This window comes from Myxine glutinosa, chromosome 3 (genome assembly GCF_964187855.1).
Source record: "Myxine glutinosa chromosome 3, kmMyxGlut1.1, whole genome shotgun sequence".
Lineage (NCBI taxonomy): Eukaryota > Metazoa > Chordata > Myxini > Myxiniformes > Myxinidae > Myxine > Myxine glutinosa.
This window is the reverse complement of record NC_136263.1, coordinates 9,599,463-9,618,701: the sequence shown is the minus strand read 5'-3', so window position 1 is coordinate 9,618,701 and position 19,239 is coordinate 9,599,463.

The following is a 19,239-nucleotide window of genomic DNA, read 5'->3' as shown; positions in this document are numbered from 1 at the left end:
TTTCGCACTTGTGTTAGTGTTGAAAAACCACTTTTCGCACTTGTGTTGGTGCAGGAAACCACTTTTGCACTTGTATTAGTGTGGAAAAAACACTTTTTGCACTTGTGATAGTGTTGAAAAACCACTTTTTGCACTTGTGTTAGTGTTGAAAAACCACTTTTCGCACTTGTGTTGGTGCAGGAAACCACTTTTGCACTTCTATTAGTGTGGAAAAACCACTTTTCGCACTTGTGTTAGTGTTGAAAAACCTCACACTTGCGTTGGTGCAGGACCACTTTTGCACTTGTATTAATTAGTGTGGAAAAACCACTTTTTGCACTTGTGATAGTGTTGAAAAACCACTTTTCGCACTTGTGTTAGTGTTGAAAAACCATTTTTCGCACATGTGTTGGTGCAAGAAACCACTTTTGCACTTGTATTAGTGTGGAAAAAACACTTTTTGCACTTGTGATAGTGTTGAAAAACCACTTTTCGCACTTGTGTTAGTGTTGAAAAACCACTTTTCGCACTTGTGTTGGTGCAGGAAACCACTTTTGCACTTGTATTAGTGTGGAAAAACCACTTTTCGCACTTGTGTTAGTGTTGAAAAACCACTTTTCGCACTTGTGTTAGTGTTGAAAAACCACTTTTTGCACTTGTGTTGGTGCAGGAAACCACTTTTGCACTTGTATTAGTGTGGAAAACCACTTTTCGCACTTGTGTTAGTGTTGAAAAACCACTTTTCGCACTTGTGTTGGTGCAGGAAACCACTTTTGCACTTGTATTAGTGTGGAAAAACCACTTTTTGCACTTGCGATAGTGTTGAAAAACCACTTTTCACACTTGTGTTAGTGTTGAAAAACCACTTTTCGCACTTGTGTTGGTGCAGGAAACCACTTTTGCACTTGTATTAGTATAGAAAAAACACTTTTTGCACTTGTGATAGTGTTGAAAAACCACTTTTCGCACTTGTGTTAGTGTTGAAAAACCAATTTTTGCACTTGTGTTGGTGCAGGAAACCACTTTTGCACTTGTATTAGTGTGGAAAAAACCACTTTTTGCACTTGTGATAGTGTTGAAAAAACACTTTTCGCACTTGTGTTGGTGCAGGAAACCACTTTTCCACTTGTATTAGTGTGGAAAAACCACTTTTTGCACTTGTGTTAGTGTTGAAAAACCACTTTTCGCACTTGTGTTAGTGTTGAAAAACCACTTTGCGCACTTGTGTTGGTGCAGGAAACCACTTTTGCACTTGTATTAGTGTGGAAAAACCATTTTTTGCACTTGTGATAGTGTTGAAAAAACACTTTTTGCACTTGTGTTAGTGTTGAAAAACCACTTTTCGCACTTGTGTAAGTGTTGAAAAACCACTTTTCGCACTTGTGTTGGTGCAGGAAACCACTTTTGCACTTGTATTAGTGTGGAAAAACCACTTTTCGCACTTGTGTTAGTGTTGAAAAACCACTTTTCGCACTTGTGTTAGTGTTGAAAAACCACTTTTCGCACTTGTGTTAGTGTTGAAAAACCACTTTTCGCACTTGTGTTAGTGAAGGAAACCACTTTTCGCACTTGTGTTAGTGTTGAAAACCCACTTTTCGCACTTGTGTTAGTGTTGAAAAACCACTTTTCGCACTTGTGTTGGTGCAGGAAACCACTTTTGCACTTGTATTAGTGTGGAAAAACCACTTTTCGCACTTGTGTTAGTGTTGAAAAACCACTTTTCGCACTTGTGTTGGTGCAGGAAACCACTTTTGCACTTGTATTAGTGTTGAAAAACCACTTTTTGCACTTGTGATAGTGTTGAAAAACCACTTTTCGCACTTGTGTTAGTGTTGAAAAACCACTTTTCGCACTTGTGTTGGTGCAGGAAACCACTTTTGCACTTGTATTAGTGTGGAAAAAACACTTTTTGCACTTGTGATAGTGTTGAAAAACCACTTTTCGCACTTGTGTTAGTGTTGAAAAACCACTTTTCGCACTTGTGTTAGCGTTGAAAAACCACTTTTCGCACTTGTGTTGGTGCAGGAAACCACTTTTGCACTTGTGTTAGTGTGGAAAAACCACTTTTCGCACTTGTGTTAGTGTTGAAAAAACCACTTTTCGCACTTGTGTTAGTGTTGAAAAACCACTTTTCGCACTTGTGTTGGTGCAGGAAACCACTTTTGCACTTGTATTAGTGTGGAAAAACCACTTTTCGCACTTGTATTAGTGTTGAAAAACCACTTTTCGCACTTGTGTTAGTGTTGAAAAACCACTTTTCGCACTTGTGTTAGTGAAGGAAACCACTTTTCGCACTTGTTTTAGTGTTGAAAAACCGCTTTTCGCACTTGTGTTAGTGTTGAAAAACCACTTTTCGCACTTGTGTTAGTGAAGGAAACCACTTTTCGCACTTGTGTTAGTGTTGAAAACCCACTTTTCGCACTTGTGTTAGTGTTGAAAATCCTCTTCTCGCACTTCTGTTGGTGCAGGAAACCACTTTTGCACTTGTATTAGTGTGGAAAAAACACTTTTCGCACTTGTGTTAGTGTTGAAAAACCTCACACTTGTGTTGGTGCAGGAAACCACTTTTGCACTTGTATTAGTGTGGAAAACCACTTTTTGCACTTGTGATAGTGTTGAAAAACCACTTTTTGCACTTGTGTTAGTGTTGAAAAACCACTTTTCGCACATGTGTTGGTGCAAGAAACCACTTTTGCACTTGTATTAGTGTGGAAAAAACACTTTTTGCACATTGTGATAGTGTTGAAAAACCACTTTTCGCACTTGTGTTGGTGCAGGAAACCACTTTTGCACTTGTATTAGTATAGAAAAAACACTTTTTGCACTTGTGATAGTGTTGAAAAACCACTTTTCGCACTTGTGTTAGTGTTGAAAAACCACTTTTTGCACTTGTGTTGGTGCAGGAAACCACTTTTGCACTTGTATTAGTGTGGAAAAAACCACTTTTTGCACTTGTATTAGTGTGGAAAAACCACTTTTCGCACTTGTGTTAGTGTTGAAAAACCACTTTTTGCACTTGTGTTAGTGTTGAAAAACCACTTTTTTCACTTGTGTTAGTGAAGGAAACCACTTTTCGCACTTGTGTTAGTGTTGAAAACCCACTTTTCGCACTTGTGTTAGTGTTGAAAATCCTCTTTTCGCACTTCTGTTGGTGCAGGAAACCACTTTTGCACTTGTATTAGTGTGGAAAAAACACTTTTTGCACTTGTGATAGTGTTGAAAAACCACTTTTTGCACTTGTGTTAGTGTTGAAAAACCACTTTTCGCACTTGTGTTGGTGCAGGAAACCACTTTTGCACTTGTATTAGTGTGGAAAAACCACTTTTTGCACTTGTGATAGTGTTGAAAAACCACTTTTCACACTTGTGTTAGTGTTGAAAAACCACTTTTCGCACATGTGTTGGTGCAAGAAACCACTTTTGCACTTGTATTAGTGTGGAAAAAACACTTTTCGCACTTGTGTTAGTGTTGAAAAACCACTTTTCGCACTTGTGTTGGTGCAGGAAACCACTTTTGCACTTGTATTAGTGTGGAAAAACCACTTTTCGCACTTGTGTTAGTGTTGAAAAACCACTTTTCGCACTTGTGTTAGTGTTGAAAAACCACTTTTCGCACTTGTGTTGGTGCAGGAAACCACTTTTGCACTTGTATTAGTGTGGAAAAACCACTTTTTGCACTTGTGATAGTGTTGAAAAACCACTTTTCACACTAGTGTTAGTGTTGAAAAACCACTTTTCGCACTTGTGTTGGTGCAGGAAACCACTTTTGCACTTGTATTAGTATAGAAAAAACACTTTTTGCACTTGTGATAGTGTTGAAAAACCACTTTTTGCACTTGTGTTAGTGTTGAAAAACCACTTTTCGCACTTGTGTTGGTGCAGGAAACCACTTTTGCACTTGTATTAGTGTGGAAAAACCACTTTTCGCACTTGTGATAGTGTTGAAAAACCTCACACTTGCGTTGGTGCAGGACACCACTTTTGCACTTGTATTAGTGTGGAAAAACCACTTTTTGCACTTGTGATAGTGTTGAAAAACCACTTTTCGCACTTGTGTTAGTGTTGAAAAACCATTTTTCGCACATGTGTTGGTGCAAGAAACCACTTTTGCACTTGTATTAGTGTGGAAAAAATACTTTTTGCACTTGTGATAGTGTTGAAAAACCACTTTTCGCACTTGTGTTAGTGTTGAAAAACCACTTTTCGCACTTGTGTTGGTGCAGGAAACCACTTTTGCACTTGTATTAGTGTGGAAAAAACACTTTTTGCACTTGTGATAGTGTTGAAAAACCACTTTTTGCACTTGTGTTAGTGTTGAAAAACCACTTTTCGCACTTGTGTTGGTGCAGGAAACCACTTTTGCACTTCTATTAGTGTGGAAAAACCACTTTTCGCACTTGTGTTAGTGTTGAAAAACCTCACACTTGCGTTGGTGCAGGACCACTTTTGCACTTGTATTAATTAGTGTGGAAAAACCACTTTTTGCACTTGTGATAGTGTTGAAAAACCACTTTTCGCACTTGTGTTAGTGTTGAAAAACCATTTTTCGCACATGTGTTGGTGCAAGAAACCACTTTTGCACTTGTATTAGTGTGGAAAAACCACTTTTCGCACTTGTGTTAGTGTTGAAAAACCACTTTTCGCACTTGTGTTAGTGTTGAAAAACCACTTTTTGCACTTGTGTTGGTGCAGGAAACCACTTTTGCACTTGTATTAGTGTGGAAAACCACTTTTCGCACTTGTGTTAGTGTTGAAAAACCACTTTTCGCACTTGTGTTGGTGCAGGAAACCACTTTTGCACTTGTATTAGTGTGGAAAAACCACTTTTTGCACTTGCGATAGTGTTGAAAAACCACTTTTCACACTTGTGTTAGTGTTGAAAAACCACTTTTCGCACTTGTGTTGGTGCAGGAAACCACTTTTGCACTTGTATTAGTATAGAAAAAACACTTTTTGCACTTGTGATAGTGTTGAAAAACCACTTTTCGCACTTGTGTTAGTGTTGAAAAACCAATTTTTGCACTTGTGTTGGTGCAGGAAACCACTTTTGCACTTGTATTAGTGTGGAAAAAACCACTTTTTGCACTTGTGATAGTGTTGAAAAAACACTTTTCGCACTTGTGTTGGTGCAGGAAACCACTTTTCCACTTGTATTAGTGTGGAAAAACCACTTTTTGCACTTGTGTTAGTGTTGAAAAACCACTTTTCGCACTTGTGTTAGTGTTGAAAAACCACTTTGCGCACTTGTGTTGGTGCAGGAAACCACTTTTGCACTTGTATTAGTGTGGAAAAACCATTTTTTGCACTTGTGATAGTGTTGAAAAAACACTTTTTGCACTTGTGTTAGTGTTGAAAAACCACTTTTCGCACTTGTGTAAGTGTTGAAAAACCACTTTTCGCACTTGTGTTGGTGCAGGAAACCACTTTTGCACTTGTATTAGTGTGGAAAAACCACTTTTCGCACTTGTGTTAGTGTTGAAAAACCACTTTTCGCACTTGTGTTAGTGTTGATAAACCACTTTTCGCACTTGTGTTAGTGTTGAAAAACCACTTTTCGCACTTGTGTTAGTGAAGGAAACCACTTTTCGCACTTGTGTTAGTGTTGAAAACCCACTTTTCGCACTTGTGTTAGTGTTGAAAAACCACTTTTCGCACTTGTGTTGGTGCAGGAAACCACTTTTGCACTTGTATTAGTGTGGAAAAACCACTTTTCGCACTTGTGTTAGTGTTGAAAAACCACTTTTCGCACTTGTGTTGGTGCAGGAAACCACTTTTGCACTTGTATTAGTGTTGAAAAACCACTTTTTGCACTTGTGATAGTGTTGAAAAACCACTTTTCGCACTTGTGTTAGTGTTGAAAAACCACTTTTCGCACTTGTGTTGGTGCAGGAAACCACTTTTGCACTTGTATTAGTGTGGAAAAAACACTTTTTGCACTTGTGATAGTGTTGAAAAACCACTTTTCGCACTTGTGTTAGTGTTGAAAAACCACTTTTCGCACTTGTGTTAGCGTTGAAAAACCACTTTTCGCACTTGTGTTGGTGCAGGAAACCACTTTTGCACTTGTGTTAGTGTGGAAAAACCACTTTTCGCACTTGTGTTAGTGTTGAAAAAACCACTTTTCGCACTTGTGTTAGTGTTGAAAAACCACTTTTCGCACTTGTGTTGGTGCAGGAAACCACTTTTGCACTTGTATTAGTGTGGAAAAACCACTTTTCGCACTTGTATTAGTGTTGAAAAACCACTTTTCGCACTTGTGTTAGTGTTGAAAAACCACTTTTCGCACTTGTGTTAGTGAAGGAAACCACTTTTCGCACTTGTGTTAGTGTTGAAAAACCGCTTTTCGCACTTGTGTTAGTGTTGAAAAACCACTTTTCGCACTTGTGTTAGTGAAGGAAACCACTTTTCGCACTTGTGTTAGTGTTGAAAACCCACTTTTCGCACTTGTGTTAGTGTTGAAAATCCTCTTCTCGCACTTCTGTTGGTGCAGGAAACCACTTTTGCACTTGTATTAGTGTGGAAAAAACACTTTTTGCACTTGTGATAGTGTTGAAAAACCACTTTTTACCTTCGCAAAAGCGGAAGGTTATGTTTTGATCGCTGTGTATTTATTTGTATGTCTGTGTGTGCGTGTGTGTGTATGTTATTCGCATAACTCAAAAAGTATTCAACCGAATTGCATGAAATTTGGTGGGATGATTGGTTATTATACGGGACACATTTGATTAGATTTTGGGAGCAATCGGGTCAAAGGTCAAGGTCAAGGTCACGAAAAGGTCAAAATCGTATTTTTACCATAGCGCGGTCAATTTTTATCCAATTGGCATGCAACTAATGCCAAAATGTTCAGAATTCAATGCCCGATCTTGTGATATACGACATGACCCAGTGAAGACATTACCCTTGTTAGCGGTTGGGGGTCAAAAGTCAGGGGGGTCACGACCTTGCAAAATGTGCGTTTTTTGTCATAACTCGGTCAATTCTTATCCGATTTGCATGAAATCAGCACCAAACTGTTCACTGTTCTGTTCCCTACACTCCCATGCCAAGTACAGAACAGTAGCTGCGGCGAAGGTATGCGCTCTACCGAGTGCCCGTTCTAGTTGCACTTGTGTTAGTGTTGAAAAACCACTTTTCGCACTTGTGTTGGTGCAGGAAGCCACTTTTGCACTTGTATTAGTGTGGAAAAACCACTTTTCGCACTTGTGTTAGTGTTGAAAAACCTCACACTTGTGTTGGTGCAGGACACCACTTTTGCACTTGTATTAGTGTGGAAAAACCACTTTTTGCACTTGTGATAGTGTTGAAAAACCACTTTTCGCACTTATGTTAGTGTTGAAAAACCATTTTTCGCACATGTGTTGGTGCAAGAAACCACTTTTGCACTTGTATTAGTGTGGAAAACCACTTTTCGCACTTGTGTTAGTGTTGAAAATCCTCTTTTCGCACTTCTGTTGGTGCAGGAAACCACTTTTGCACTTGTATTAGTGTGGAAAAAACACTTTTTGCACTTGTGATAGTGTTGAAAAACCACTTTTTGCACTTGTGTTAGTGTTGAAAAACCACTTTTCGCACTTGTGTTGGTGCAGGAAACCACTTTTGCACTTGTATTAGTGTGGAAAAACCACTTTTCGCACTTGTGTTAGTGTTGAAAAACCTCACACTTGCGTTGGTGCAGGACACCACTTTTGCACTTGTATTAGTGTGGAAAAACCACTTTTTGCACTTGTGATAGTGTTGAAAAACCACTTTTCGCACTTGTGTTAGTGTTGAAAAACCATTTTTCGCACATGTGTTGGTGCAAGAAACCACTTTTGCACTTGTATTAGTGTGGAAAAAACACTTTTTGCACTTGTGATAGTGTTGAAAAACCACTTTTCGCACTTGTGTTAGTGAAGGAAACCACTTTTGCACTTGTATTAGTGTGGAAAAACCACTTTTCGCACTTGTATTAGTGTTGAAAAACCACTTTTCGCACTTGTGTTAGTGTTGAAAAACCACTTTTCGCACTTGTGTTAGTGAAGGAAACCACTTTTCGCACTTGTGTTAGTGTTGAAAACCCACTTTTCGCACTTGTGTTAGTGTTGAAAAACAACTTTTCGCACTTCTGTTGGTGCAGGAAACCACTTTTGCACTTGTATTAGTGTGGAAAAAACACTTTTTGCACTTGTGATAGTGTTGAAAAACCACTTTTTGCACTTGTGTTAGTGTTGAAAAACCACTTTTCGCACTTGTGTTGGTGCAGGAAACCACTTTTGCACTTGTATTAGTGTGGAAAAACCACTTTTCGCACTTGTGTTAGTGTTGAAAAACCTCACACTTGTGTTGGTGCAGGAAACCACTTTTGCACTTGTATTAGTGTGGAAAAAACCACTTTTTGCACTTGTGATAGTGTTGAAAAACCACTTTTTGCACTTGTGTTAGTGTTGAAAAACCACTTTTCGCACATGTGTTGGTGCAAGAAACCACTTTTGCACTTGTATTAGTGTGGAAAAAACACTTTTTGCACATTGTGATAGTGTTGAAAAACCACTTTTCGCACTTGTGTTGGTGCAGGAAACCACTTTTGCACTTGTATTAGTGTGGAAAAACCACTTTTCGCACTTGTGTTAGTGTTGAAAAACCACTTTTCGCACTTGTGTTAGTGTTGAAAAACCACTTTTCGCACTTGTGTTAGTGCAGGAAACCACTTTTGCACTTGTATTAGTGTGGAAAAACCACTTTTTGCACTTGTGATAGTGTTGAAAAACCACTTTTTGCACTTGTGTTAGTGTTGAAAAACCACTTTGCGCACTTGTGTTGGTGCAGGAAACCACGTTTGCACTTGTATTAGTGTGGAAAAAACACTTTTTGCACTTGTGATAGTGTTGAAAAACCACTTTTTGCACTTGTGTTAGTGTTGAAAAACCACTTTTCGCACTTGTGTTAGTGTTGAAAAACCACTTTTCGCACTTGTGTTGGTGCAGGAAACCACTTTTGCACTTGTATTAGTGTGGAAAAACCACTTTTCGCACTTGTGTTAGTGTTGAAAAACCACTTTTCGCACTTGTGTTAGTGTTGAAAAACCACTTTTCGCACTTGTGTTAGTGAAGGAAACCACTTTTCGCACTTGTGTTAGTGTTGAAAACCCACTTTTCGCACTTGTGTTAGTGTTGAAAAACCACTTTTCGCACTTGTGTTGGTGCAGGAAACCACTTTTGCACTTGTATTAGTGTGGAAAAAAACCACTTTTTGCACTTGTGATAGTGTTGAAAAAACACTTTTCGCACTTGTGTTGGTGCAGGAAACCACTTTTGCACTTGTATTAGTGTGGAAAAACCACTTTTTGCACTTGTGTTAGTGTTGAAAAACCACTTTGCGCACTTGTGTTGGTGCAGGAAACCACTTTTGCACTTGTATCAGTGTTGAAAAAACACTTTTTGCACTTGTGTTAGTGTTGAAAAACCACTTTTCGCACTTGTGTAAGTGTTGAAAAACCACTTTTCGCACTTGTGTTGGTGCAGGAAACCACTTTTGCACTTCTATTAGTGTGGAAAAACCACTTTTCGCACTTGTGTTAGTGTTGAAAAACCACTTTTCGCACTTGTGTTAGTGTTGAAAAACCACTTTTCGCACTTGTGTTGGTGCAGGAAACCACTTTTGCACTTGTATTAGTGTTGAAAAACACTTTTTGCACTTGTGATAGTGTTGAAAAACCACTTTTCGCACTTGTGTTAGTGTTGAAAAACCACTTTTCGCACTTGTGTTGGTGCAGGAAACCACTTTTGCACTTGTATTAGTGTGGAAAAACCACTTTTTGCACTTGTGATAGTGTTGAAAAACCACTTTTCGCACTTGTGTTAGCGTTGAAAAACCACTTTTCGCACTTGTGTTGGTGCAGGAAACCACTTTTGCACTTGTGTTAGTGTGGAAAAACCACTTTTCGCACTTGTGTTAGTGTTGAAAAAACCACTTTTCGCACTTGTGTTAGTGTTGAAAAACCACTTTTCGCACTTGTGTTGGTGCAGGAAACCACTTTTGCACTTGTATTAGTGTGGCAAAACCACTTTTCGCACTTGTATTAGTGTTGAAAAACCACTTTTCGCACTTGTGTTAGTGTTGAAAAACCACTTTCGCACTTGTGTTAGTGAAGGAAACCACTTTTCGCACTTGTGTTAGTGTGGAAAACCCACTTTTCGCACTTGTGTTAGTGTTGAAAATCCTCTTTTCGCACTTCTGTTGGTGCAGGAAACCACTTTTGCACTTGTATTAGCGTGGAAAAAACACTTTTTGCACTTGTGATAGTGTTGAAAAACCACTTTTTGCACTTGTGTTAGTGTTGAAAAACCACTTTTCGCTCTTGTGTTGGTGCAGGAAACCACTTTTGCACTTGTATTAGTGTGGAAAAACCACTTTTCGCACTTGTGTTAGTGTTGAAAAACCTCACACTTGTGTTGGTGCAGGAAACCACTTTTGCACTTGTATTAGTGTGGAAAACCACTTTTTGCACTTGTGATAGTGTTGAAAAACCACTTTTTGCACTTGTGTTAGTGTTGAAAAACCACTTTTCGCACATGTGTTGGTGCAAGAAACCACTTTTGCACTTGTATTAGTGTGGAAAAAACACTTTTTGCACATTGTGATAGTGTTGAAAAACCACTTTTCGCACTTGTGTTGGTGCAGGAAACCACTTTTGCACTTGTATTAGTATAGAAAAAACACTTTTTGCACTTGTGATAGTGTTGAAAAACCACTTTTCGCACTTGTGTTAGTGTTGAAAAACCACTTTTTGCACTTGTGTTGGTGCAGGAAACCACTTTTGCACTTGTATTAGTGTGGAAAAAACCACTTTTTGCACTTGTATTAGTGTGGAAAAACCACTTTTCGCACTTGTGTTAGTGTTGAAAAACCACTTTTTGCACTTGTGTTAGTGTTGAAAAACCACTTTTTTCACTTGTGTTAGTGAAGGAAACCACTTTTCGCACTTGTGTTAGTGTTGAAAACCCACTTTTCGCACTTGTGTTAGTGTTGAAAATCCTCTTTTCGCACTTCTGTTGGTGCAGGAAACCACTTTTGCACTTGTATTAGTGTGGAAAAAACACTTTTTGCACTTGTGATAGTGTTGAAAAACCACTTTTTGCACTTGTGTTAGTGTTGAAAAACCACTTTTCGCACTTGTGTTGGTGCAGGAAACCACTTTTGCACTTGTATTAGTGTGGAAAAACCACTTTTTGCACTTGTGATAGTGTTGAAAAACCACTTTTCACACTTGTGTTAGTGTTGAAAAACCACTTTTCGCACATGTGTTGGTGCAAGAAACCACTTTTGCACTTGTATTAGTGTGGAAAAAACACTTTTCGCACTTGTGTTAGTGTTGAAAAACCACTTTTCGCACTTGTGTTGGTGCAGGAAACCACTTTTGCACTTGTATTAGTGTGGAAAAACCACTTTTCGCACTTGTGTTAGTGTTGAAAAACCACTTTTCGCACTTGTGTTAGTGTTGAAAAACCACTTTTCGCACTTGTGTTGGTGCAGGAAACCACTTTTGCACTTGTATTAGTGTGGAAAAACCACTTTTTGCACTTGTGATAGTGTTGAAAAACCACTTTTCACACTAGTGTTAGTGTTGAAAAACCACTTTTCGCACTTGTGTTGGTGCAGGAAACCACTTTTGCACTTGTATTAGTATAGAAAAAACACTTTTTGCACTTGTGATAGTGTTGAAAAACCACTTTTTGCACTTGTGTTAGTGTTGAAAAACCACTTTTCGCACTTGTGTTGGTGCAGGAAACCACTTTTGCACTTGTATTAGTGTGGAAAAACCACTTTTCGCACTTGTGTTAGTGTTGAAAAACCTCACACTTGCGTTGGTGCAGGACACCACTTTTGCACTTGTATTAGTGTGGAAAAACCACTTTTTGCACTTGTGATAGTGTTGAAAAACCACTTTTCGCACTTGTGTTAGTGTTGAAAAACCATTTTTCGCACATGTGTTGGTGCAAGAAACCACTTTTGCACTTGTATTAGTGTGGAAAAAATACTTTTTGCACTTGTGATAGTGTTGAAAAACCACTTTTCGCACTTGTGTTAGTGTTGAAAAACCACTTTTCGCACTTGTGTTGGTGCAGGAAACCACTTTTGCACTTGTATTAGTGTGGAAAACCACTTTTCGCACTTGTGTTAGTGTTGAAAATCCTCTTTTCGCACTTCTGTTGGTGCAGGAAACCACTTTTGCACTTGTATTAGTGTGGAAAAAACACTTTTTGCACTTGTGATAGTGTTGAAAAACCACTTTTTGCACTTGTGTTAGTGTTGAAAAACCACTTTTCGCACTTGTGTTGGTGCAGGAAACCACTTTTGCACTTGTATTAGTGTGGAAAAACCACTTTTCGCACTTGTGTTAGTGTTGAAAAACCTCACACTTGCGTTGGTGCAGGACCACTTTTGCACTTGTATTAATTAGTGTGGAAAAACCACTTTTTGCACTTGTGATAGTGTTGAAAAACCACTTTTCGCACTTGTGTTAGTGTTGAAAAACCATTTTTCGCACATGTGTTGGTGCAAGAAACCACTTTTGCACTTGTATTAGTGTGGAAAAAACACTTTTTGCACTTGTGATAGTGTTGAAAAACCACTTTTCGCACTTGTGTTAGTGTTGAAAAACCACTTTTCGCACTTGTGTTGGTGCAGGAAACCACTTTTGCACTTGTATTAGTGTGGAAAAACCACTTTTCGCACTTGTGTTAGTGTTGAAAAACCACTTTTCGCACTTGTGTTAGTGTTGAAAAACCACTTTTTGCACTTGTGTTGGTGCAGGAAACCACTTTTGCACTTGTATTAGTGTGGAAAACCACTTTTCGCACTTGTGTTAGTGTTGAAAAACCACTTTTCGCACTTGTGTTGGTGCAGGAAACCACTTTTGCACTTGTATTAGTGTGGAAAAACCACTTTTTGCACTTGCGATAGTGTTGAAAAACCACTTTTCACACTTGTGTTAGTGTTGAAAAACCACTTTTCGCACTTGTGTTGGTGCAGGAAACCACTTTTGCACTTGTATTAGTATAGAAAAAACACTTTTTGCACTTGTGATAGTGTTGAAAAACCACTTTTCGCACTTGTGTTAGTGTTGAAAAACCAATTTTTGCACTTGTGTTGGTGCAGGAAACCACTTTTGCACTTGTATTAGTGTGGAAAAAACCACTTTTTGCACTTGTGATAGTGTTGAAAAAACACTTTTCGCACTTGTGTTGGTGCAGGAAACCACTTTTCCACTTGTATTAGTGTGGAAAAACCACTTTTTGCACTTGTGTTAGTGTTGAAAAACCACTTTTCGCACTTGTGTTAGTGTTGAAAAACCACTTTGCGCACTTGTGTTGGTGCAGGAAACCACTTTTGCACTTGTATTAGTGTGGAAAAACCATTTTTTGCACTTGTGATAGTGTTGAAAAAACACTTTTTGCACTTGTGTTAGTGTTGAAAAACCACTTTTCGCACTTGTGTAAGTGTTGAAAAACCACTTTTCGCACTTGTGTTGGTGCAGGAAACCACTTTTGCACTTGTATTAGTGTGGAAAACCACTTTTCGCACTTGTGTTAGTGTTGAAAATCCTCTTTTCGCACTTCTGTTGGTGCAGGAAACCACTTTTGCACTTGTATTAGTGTGGAAAAAACACTTTTTGCACTTGTGATAGTGTTGAAAAACCACTTTTTGCACTTGTGTTAGTGTTGAAAAACCACTTTTCGCACTTGTGTTGGTGCAGGAAACCACTTTTGCACTTGTATTAGTGTGGAAAAACCACTTTTCGCACTTGTGTTAGTGTTGAAAAACCTCACACTTGCGTTGGTGCAGGACACCACTTTTGCACTTGTATTAGTGTGGAAAAACCACTTTTTGCACTTGTGATAGTGTTGAAAAACCACTTTTCGCACTTGTGTTAGTGTTGAAAAACCATTTTTCGCACATGTGTTGGTGCAAGAAACCACTTTTGCACTTGTATTAGTGTGGAAAAAACACTTTTTGCACTTGTGATAGTGTTGAAAAACCACTTTTCGCACTTGTGTTAGTGAAGGAAACCACTTTTGCACTTGTATTAGTGTGGAAAAACCACTTTTCGCACTTGTATTAGTGTTGAAAAACCACTTTTCGCACTTGTGTTAGTGTTGAAAAACCACTTTTCGCACTTGTGTTAGTGAAGGAAACCACTTTTCGCACTTGTGTTAGTGTTGAAAACCCACTTTTCGCACTTGTGTTAGTGTTGAAAAACAACTTTTCGCACTTCTGTTGGTGCAGGAAACCACTTTTGCACTTGTATTAGTGTGGAAAAAACACTTTTTGCACTTGTGATAGTGTTGAAAAACCACTTTTTGCACTTGTGTTAGTGTTGAAAAACCACTTTTCGCACTTGTGTTGGTGCAGGAAACCACTTTTGCACTTGTATTAGTGTGGAAAAACCACTTTTCGCACTTGTGTTAGTGTTGAAAAACCTCACACTTGTGTTGGTGCAGGAAACCACTTTTGCACTTGTATTAGTGTGGAAAAAACCACTTTTTGCACTTGTGATAGTGTTGAAAAACCACTTTTTGCACTTGTGTTAGTGTTGAAAAACCACTTTTCGCACATGTGTTGGTGCAAGAAACCACTTTTGCACTTGTATTAGTGTGGAAAAAACACTTTTTGCACATTGTGATAGTGTTGAAAAACCACTTTTCGCACTTGTGTTGGTGCAGGAAACCACTTTTGCACTTGTATTAGTGTGGAAAAACCACTTTTCGCACTTGTGTTAGTGTTGAAAAACCACTTTTCGCACTTGTGTTAGTGTTGAAAAACCACTTTTCGCACTTGTGTTAGTGCAGGAAACCACTTTTGCACTTGTATTAGTGTGGAAAAACCACTTTTTGCACTTGTGATAGTGTTGAAAAACCACTTTTTGCACTTGTGTTAGTGTTGAAAAACCACTTTGCGCACTTGTGTTGGTGCAGGAAACCACGTTTGCACTTGTATTAGTGTGGAAAAAACACTTTTTGCACTTGTGATAGTGTTGAAAAACCACTTTTTGCACTTGTGTTAGTGTTGAAAAACCACTTTTCGCACTTGTGTTAGTGTTGAAAAACCACTTTTCGCACTTGTGTTGGTGCAGGAAACCACTTTTGCACTTGTATTAGTGTGGAAAAACCACTTTTCGCACTTGTGTTAGTGTTGAAAAACCACTTTTCGCACTTGTGTTAGTGTTGAAAAACCACTTTTCGCACTTGTGTTAGTGAAGGAAACCACTTTTCGCACTTGTGTTAGTGTTGAAAACCCACTTTTCGCACTTGTGTTAGTGTTGAAAAACCACTTTTCGCACTTGTGTTGGTGCAGGAAACCACTTTTGCACTTGTATTAGTGTGGAAAAAAACCACTTTTTGCACTTGTGATAGTGTTGAAAAAACACTTTTCGCACTTGTGTTGGTGCAGGAAACCACTTTTGCACTTGTATTAGTGTGGAAAAACCACTTTTTGCACTTGCGATAGTGTTGAAAAACCACTTTTCACACTTGTGTTAGTGTTGAAAAACCACTTTTCGCACTTGTGTTGGTGCAGGAAACCACTTTTGCACTTGTATTAGTATAGAAAAAACACTTTTTGCACTTGTGATAGTGTTGAAAAACCACTTTTCGCACTTGTGTTAGTGTTGAAAAACCAATTTTTGCACTTGTGTTGGTGCAGGAAACCACTTTTGCACTTGTATTAGTGTGGAAAAAACCACTTTTTGCACTTGTGATAGTGTTGAAAAAACACTTTTCGCACTTGTGTTGGTGCAGGAAACCACTTTTCCACTTGTATTAGTGTGGAAAAACCACTTTTTGCACTTGTGTTAGTGTTGAAAAACCACTTTTCGCACTTGTGTTAGTGTTGAAAAACCACTTTGCGCACTTGTGTTGGTGCAGGAAACCACTTTTGCACTTGTATTAGTGTGGAAAAACCATTTTTTGCACTTGTGATAGTGTTGAAAAACCACTTTTCGCACTTGTGTTAGTGAAGGAAACCACTTTTCGCACTTGTGTTAGTGTTGAAAATCCACTTTTCGCACTTGTGTTAGTGTTGAAAAACCACTTTTCACACTTGTGTTGGTGCAGGAAACCACTTTTCGCACTTGTATTAGTGTGGAAAAACCACTTTTCGCACTTGTGTTAGTGTTGAAAAACCACTTTTCGCACTTGTGTTGGTGCAGGAAACCACTTTTGCACTTGTATTAGTGTTGAAAAACACTTTTTGCACTTGTGATAGTGTTGAAAAACCACTTTTCGCCCTTGTGTTAGTGTTGAAAAACCACTTTTCGCACTTGTGTTGGTGCAGGAAACCACTTTTGCACTTGTATTAGTGTGGAAAAACCACTTTTTGCACTTGTGATAGTGTTGAAAAACCACTTTTCGCACTTGTGTTAGCGTTGAAAAACCACTTTTCGCACTTGTGTTGGTGCAGGAAACCACTTTTGCACTTGTGTTAGTGTGGAAAAACCACTTTTCGCACTTGTGTTAGTGTTGAAAAAACCACTTTTCGCACTTGTGTTAGTGTTGAAAAACCACTTTTCGCACTTGTGTTGGTGCAGGAAACCACTTTTGCACTTGTATTAGTGTGGCAAAACCACTTTTCGCACTTGTATTAGTGTTGAAAAACCACTTTTCGCACTTGTGTTAGTGTTGAAAAACCACTTTTCGCACTTGTGTTAGTGAAGGAAACCACTTTTCGCACTTGTGTTAGTGTTGAAAACCCACTTTTCGCACTTGTGTTAGTGTTGAAAATCCTCTTTTCGCACTTCTGTTGGTGCAGGAAACCACTTTTGCACTTGTATTAGCGTGGAAAAAACACTTTTTGCACTTGTGATAGTGTTGAAAAACCACTTTTTGCACTTGTGTTAGTGTTGAAAAACCACTTTTCGCTCTTGTGTTGGTGCAGGAAACCACTTTTGCACTTGTATTAGTGTGGAAAAACCACTTTTCGCACTTGTGTTAGTGTTGAAAAACCTCACACTTGTGTTGGTGCAGGAAACCACTTTTGCACTTGTATTAGTGTGGAAAACCACTTTTTGCACTTGTGATAGTGTTGAAAAACCACTTTTTGCACTTGTGTTAGTGTTGAAAAACCACTTTTCGCACATGTGTTGGTGCAAGAAACCACTTTTGCACTTGTATTAGTGTGGAAAAAACACTTTTTGCACATTGTGATAGTGTTGAAAAACCACTTTTCGCACTTGTGTTGGTGCAGGAAACCACTTTTGCACTTGTATTAGTATAGAAAAAACACTTTTTGCACTTGTGATAGTGTTGAAAAACCACTTTTCGCACTTGTGTTAGTGTTGAAAAACCACTTTTTGCACTTGTGTTGGTGCAGGAAACCACTTTTGCACTTGTATTAGTGTGGAAAAAACCACTTTTTGCACTTGTATTAGTGTGGAAAAACCACTTTTCGCACTTGTGTTAGTGTTGAAAAACCACTTTTTGCACTTGTGTTAGTGTTGAAAAACCACTTTTTTCACTTGTGTTAGTGAAGGAAACCACTTTTCGCACTTGTGTTAGTGTTGAAAACCCACTTTTCGCACTTGTGTTAGTGTTGAAAATCCTCTTTTCGCACTTCTGTTGGTGCAGGAAACCACTTTTGCACTTGTATTAGTGTGGAAAAAACACTTTTTGCACTTGTGATAGTGTTGAAAAACCACTTTTTGCACTTGTGTTAGTGTTGAAAAACCACTTTTCGCACTTGTGTTGGTGCAGGAAACCACTTTTGCACTTGTATTAGTGTGGAAAAACCACTTTTTGCACTTGTGATAGTGTTGAAAAACCACTTTTCACACTTGTGTTAGTGTTGAAAAACCACTTTTCGCACATGTGTTGGTGCAAGAAACCACTTTTGCACTTGTATTAGTGTGGAAAAAACACTTTTCGCACTTGTGTTAGTGTTGAAAAACCACTTTTCGCACTTGTGTTGGTGCAGGAAACCACTTTTGCACTTGTATTAGTGTGGAAAAACCACTTTTCGCACTTGTGTTAGTGTTGAAAAACCACTTTTCGCACTTGTGTTAGTGTTGAAAAACCACTTTTCGCACTTGTGTTGGTGCAGGAAACCACTTTTGCACTTGTATTAGTGTGGAAAAACCACTTTTTGCACTTGTGATAGTGTTGAAAAACCACTTTTCACACTAGTGTTAGTGTTGAAAAACCACTTTTCGCACTTGTGTTGGTGCAGGAAACCACTTTTGCACTTGTATTAGTATAGAAAAAACACTTTTTGCACTTGTGATAGTGTTGAAAAACCACTTTTTGCACTTGTGTTAGTGTTGAAAAACCACTTTTCGCACTTGTGTTGGTGCAGGAAACCACTTTTGCACTTGTATTAGTGTGGAAAAACCACTTTTCGCACTTGTGATAGTGTTGAAAAACCTCACACTTGCGTTGGTGCAGGACACCACTTTTGCACTTGTATTAGTGTGGAAAAACCACTTTTTGCACTTGTGATAGTGTTGAAAAACCACTTTTCGCACTTGTGTTAGTGTTGAAAAACCATTTTTCGCACATGTGTTGGTGCAAGAAACCACTTTTGCACTTGTATTAGTGTGGAAAAAATACTTTTTGCACTTGTGATAGTGTTGAAAAACCACTTTTCGCACTTGTGTTAGTGTTGAAAAACCACTTTTCGCACTTGTGTTGGTGCAGGAAACCACTTTTGCACTTGTATTAGTGTGGAAAAAACACTTTTTGCACTTGTGATAGTGTTGAAAAACCACTTTTTGCACTTGTGTTAGTGTTGAAAAACCACTTTTCGCACTTGTGTTGGTGCAGGAAACCACTTTTGCACTTCTATTAGTGTGGAAAAACCACTTTTCGCACTTGTGTTAGTGTTGAAAAACCTCACACTTGCGTTGGTGCAGGACCACTTTTGCACTTGTATTAATTAGTGTGGAAAAACCACTTTTTGCACTTGTGATAGTGTTGAAAAACCACTTTTCGCACTTGTGTTAGTGTTGAAAAACCATTTTTCGCACATGTGTTGGTGCAAGAAACCACTTTTGCACTTGTATTAGTGTGGAAAAAACACTTTTTGCACTTGTGATAGTGTTGAAAAACCACTTTTCGCACTTGTGTTAGTGTTGAAAAACCACTTTTCGCACTTGTGTTGGTGCAGGAAACCACTTTTGCACTTGTATTAGTGTGGAAAAACCACTTTTCGCACTTGTGTTAGTGTTGAAAAACCACTTTTCGCACTTGTGTTAGTGTTGAAAAACCACTTTTTGCACTTGTGTTGGTGC